A 3,763-nucleotide genomic window follows, 5' to 3' on the forward strand; every position below is an offset into this window, starting at 1 on the left:
TGATACTTCTCCAACGTATCTATAATTTTTGATTGTTCCATGCTATTATATTACCTGTTTTGGATGTTTATGGGCTTTACTCTACACTTTTATATTATTTTTGGGACTAACCTACTAACTGGAGGCCCAGCCCGAATTGCTGTTTTTTTGCCTATTTCGGTGTTTCGAAGGAAAGGAATAAAAAACGGAGTCCAAACGGAATGAAACCTTTGGTAGTGATCTTTTTGGAACAAACGCAATCCAGAGGACTTGGAGTGGAAGTCAAGAAACAAACGAGGCGGCCACGAGGGTGGAGGGCGCGCCCACCCCTACTGTGCGCGCCCCCTGCCTCGTGGGCCCCTCGAGCGACCACCGATGTACTTCTTCCTCCTATATATACCCACATACCCTGAAACCTTCGAGGGGCACCACGAAAAACTATTTCCACCACCGCAACCTTCTGTATCCTCGAGATCCCATCTTGGAGCCTTCGTCGGTGTTCCGCCGGAGGGGGAATCGACCATGGAGGGCCTCTACATCATCTCCAAGGCCTCTCCTATGAGTTGTGAGTAGTTTACCATAGACCTTCGGGTCCATAGTTATTAGCTAGATGGCTTCTTCTCTCTCTTTGAATCGCAATACAAAGTTCTCCTCGATCTTCTTGGAGATCTATTCAATGTAACTCTTTTTGCGGTGTGTTTGTCGAGATCCGATGACTTGTGGGTTTATGATCAAGTTTATCTATGAGAAATATTTGAATCTCCTCTGAATTATTTTATGTGTTTTTAAGTTATCTTTGCAAGTCTCTTTGAATTATCAGTTTGGTTTGGCCTACTAGATTGATCTTTCTTGCAATAGGAGAAGTGCTTAGCTTTGGGTTCAATCTTGCGGTGTCCTTTCCTAGTGACAGCAGGGGCAGCATGGCACGTATTGTATTATTGCCATCGAGGATAAAAACACGGGGTTTATATCATATTGCATGAGTTTATCCCTCTACATCATGTCATCTTTCTTAATGCGTTACTCTATTCTTTTGAACTTAATACTCTAGATGCATGCTGGATAGCGGTCGATGTGTGGAGTAATAGTAGTAGATGCAGGCAGGAGTTGGTCTACTTGTCACGGACGTGATGCCTATATACATGATCATGCCTAGATAATCTCATAATTATCCACTTTTCTATCAATTGCTCGACAGTAATTTGTTCACCCACCGTAATACTTATGCTATCTTGAGAGAAGCCACTAGTGAAACCTATGGCCCCGGGTCTATCTTTTATCATATAAGCTTTCAATCTACTTTTATTTGCATCCTTTACTTTTCCTATCTATATTATAAAAATACCAAAAATATTATCTTATCATATTATCTCTATCAGATCTCACTTTCGCAAGTGGCCATGAAGGAATTGACAACCCCTTTATTGCGTTGGTTGCGAGGTTCTTGTTTGTTTGTGTAGGTGCATGGGACTTTTGAGGAGTCTCCTACTAGATTGATACCTTGGTTCTCAAAAACTGAGGGAAATACTTACGCTACTTTGCTACATCACTATTTCCTCTTTAAGGAAAACCAACGCAAGCTCAAGACGTAGCACATGTCTCTAATATCACCATCCTCATATCTCAAAACAATCATCAAGCATGAAACTTCTCATAGTATTCAACGCACTTTATATGAAAGTTTTTATTATACCCATCTTGGATGCCCACCATATTAGGACTAATTTTATAACCAAAGTAAATTACCATGGTGTTGTAAAAGACTCTCAAAATAATATAAGTGAAGCATGAGAGATCAATAGTTTCTATAAAATAAAACCACCACCGTGCTCTAAAAAGATATAAGTGAAGCACTAGAGCAGAATTGTCTAGCTCAAAAGATATAAGTGAAGCACATTGAGTATTCTAATAAATTCTGATTCATGCGTGTCTCTCCCAAAAGGTGTGTACCGCAATGATGATTGTGGTAAACTAAAAAGCAAAGACTCAAATCATACAAGACGCTCCAAGCGAAACACATATCATGTGGTGAATAAAAATATAGCCTCAAGTAAAGTTACCGATAGACGAAGACGAAAGAGGGGATGCCTTTCGGGGCATCCCCAAGCTTAGGTTTTTGGTTGTCCTTGAATTATCTTGGGGTGCCTTTGGCATCCCCAAGATTAGGCTCTTGCCACTCCTTATTCCAAAATCCATCAAATCTTTACCCAAAAACTTGAAAACTTCACAAGACAAAACTTCAACGGAAAATCTCATGAGCTCGTTAGTATAAGAAAATAAACCACCACTTTAAGGTACTGTAATGAACTCATTCTTTATTACCTACTTTATTCCAATTTCTCTGTGGTTCATACCCCCCGATACTACTCATAGATTCATCAAAATAAGCAAACAACACACGAAAAATAGAATCTGACAAAAACAGAATAGTCTGTAGCAATCTGTAACTTTTGAATACTTCTGTAACTCTAAAAATTCTGAAATAAATTGTTGGAAGTGAGGAATTTGTCTATTAATCATCTTAAAAATAATCAACCTAAAATCACTCTCCAGTAAAAAAATGACAGCTATTCTCGTGAGCGCAAAAGTTTTTGTTTTTTACAGCAAGATCGCAAAGACTTCACTCAAGTCTTCCCAAAGGTTCTTCTTGGCACAAACACTAATCTATTATATATTAAAAGTAATATAAGGCGAACAAGAAGCAAGGTAAATATGCTAGAAAATTCCACGTTAATTAGAAAATACAAGCCCTCGATCTGGTAAATCTTAAAAAATAGGATTATGTTGACCGTTTGATTTATGTAACATACATAATGTTGTGGGCCTCCAACGACTGTACGTGACACGTCTAAACATACATATGTTACAAAAACTTTTTGGTAAAAATAAACGTACATATGTTAAAAGATTATATATTTGGTAAATGGTGGGCCTCAAACTTAAAATCCTAGGACATATACACTTCGTGAATTATATAATGGGGCTCAAACTTACGTGATAGACTCCCCTCATCAAAACAAAAAAAACTTACGTTAAAAAGATAGCATGCATACCAGGGGAAAGATTAAAAAAATCAGACTCTTCCTTACAAAAGCAAGGAACGTGTTAAGTTGATGTCCAAGAAAAAAGCAAAGTGTTAAGTTAAAAAAAGAACGTGTTAAGTTAGAAAAAAAAGGAACTTGTTGTCCTAGGAAAGATATGTGTCAGATTTGAACATAAAAAGAAGATACACACGTACGTGCGTGCACTTGCAAAATAGAAAAACAGGAACAACATGTACGTATAGACTTCGGAAACTCATTACATGACCGTGTTGACATTCTCCTCTACTGCTTAATATTAGTGGCTAAAAATTTATATATATAATTTAATTCACTGATCAAATATCTCCACTGTTTAAATTTTAATTTGAGACATTGTTTTGCTACATCACGCACCTAAATTTCCTCATATGAAATAATCCAAAAGGCTTTGAACGCACATCACGCACCTTGCATGTGCGTACATACCTTTGTTTCATTCTCAAACTGATAGAACATGTACGTCTATACTATGTTTCATCACATGACGTCCAGATAACAAGCATGAAAGGACTACGTGGGAGCTTAAAAAAATATTGGTTCCTGGCTAGAGTACCACTACCTATGGACTTGTCTCCATAGAATTTGTTCCCAAGATGTTATTTTAATTAACCACTTAAGCTTTGCTCTATTGCAAACCGTCATGTGCATCATGGTATATATGTGACCATCTTGCCCATGTATACACAAGAGGCTCAGAGAAC

The sequence above is a fragment of the Triticum dicoccoides genome, chromosome 5B (assembly GCF_002162155.2).
Source record: "Triticum dicoccoides isolate Atlit2015 ecotype Zavitan chromosome 5B, WEW_v2.0, whole genome shotgun sequence".
Lineage (NCBI taxonomy): Eukaryota > Viridiplantae > Streptophyta > Magnoliopsida > Poales > Poaceae > Triticum > Triticum dicoccoides.